Raw genomic sequence first — 1573 nt, 5'->3', positions numbered from 1 at the left:
TATTAGTTATTAATAATTTAAAAATTGAAATATGGAAAGAAAAAGAAAATTAATATCAATATCTCATTTCGTTAAAACATTGACAGTTTTAGTATATTGTAGCAATCATACTGAGACATGTGATATATATGCAATAATATTGGTCCTGTAAGTTGTAAAATAAAATAGTGACAGTTGGTTTCATTAATTTATGATGATTCAGTACAATCTTAGCCATGGCTTTGAAATAAATTGACCTTTAAATGTTGAAGGAACCTATTAACCATTACAAAGCATATTGCATTAAGATATTGTATTTATTTGTAAATAACAAACAGTTGATGTTAAATATGTAGGTTAAATAATAATTGATTTCCCATTACAATAAATACACACCAAAGTTACCAAACGGTTTAAAAAAATTAAACAAAAATATTGAGAAATAAACCAGTAACTTGTTCAAACTTAAAATAACTACATACTGTTAACACAAGGGATACAACCTCGACTTTCCCTCCCCCCCCACAAAAAAAAAAAACTCAACTGTCCAAACGGATTCCTATCAACAATGTGGTGGGAGGAAAAAGTGCTGTCTACCTGCACGCTAACATATACACTGCCCAAAAATATCTTTCAAAGGGCACCTTTCTTCTGTTCATTGGATCACTATTTTGGCTGAGAACGCAATCTACCACAGAATAATGTGTTTGATGACTTTTAAGTCGACTTTATTCTTTTATGAAACAAAAGTTAATTTAGATTGGGAATTGCTAATAACCTAGTAATTCTGAATCCAAGGATACCTTATTAATGATATTCGAGTGTGGAAGGCACTTATTTTTAGTACAAAATTGGTTTTGAGGACTCTATCTATGTGTGTATATTATATATATTTTTTTAAATTAAACAAATAATTTTAAAGTGAAAACATAGTTATATTTTTTCAATATAATTGCTATATCGATTCCAGCATTTTCGCTGACCCTGTTTCGCCCCCCCCTTCTGTACTTCTTATAAAATAATATACCTGTCAACCCGTTGAACTTCAATAGAATAAAACTAACAAAACCCATTCGACCGTCTCGTCTGTACCAACGGTTTTCCACCCTGTAATGCGTTCTGATACCGCGTACTCCCATTTTCGAATGTTCTTTACGGTTTTACATTTATCAGCTTGCACTTCCGTCAATGTTCGATCTTTGTTCCACCCGTTAAAGTTTGCCACGTGAGATCGAGAGTGGGGGTATTTCCGCACTTGCTAGTTGCGGTATTCGTGATTTTTTTTAAAATAATTTATTTATTGTTATTTATAACTGTATAACACACATACAATTAAATTTGCTATAGGTGAGATAGTGGCATGATACAAACATGTGGAGAATCTACCCATTGATAGAACTCCAATAGCATTTCTAGAAGAGAAGATCCCGAGGCCATCTTCTTTTCAGACGCCTAGGAGGATTATTAGGTAATGAAGGAGAAGCCAGGTTAGAAGCATGTGAATTTGGGTGGTTGGGAAGTTTTCCATGGAAGGAATGGTATCTGGTTTTGGCCAAATCGGCAACATATGGGACATTGAGGTCATGATGGATGA

This window comes from Halyomorpha halys, unplaced genomic scaffold (assembly GCF_000696795.3).
Source record: "Halyomorpha halys isolate HHAL.00 unplaced genomic scaffold, Hhal_1.1 Scaffold949.1, whole genome shotgun sequence".
NCBI lineage: Eukaryota > Metazoa > Arthropoda > Insecta > Hemiptera > Pentatomidae > Halyomorpha > Halyomorpha halys.
Note: the sequence above shows the minus strand (reverse complement) of the source record.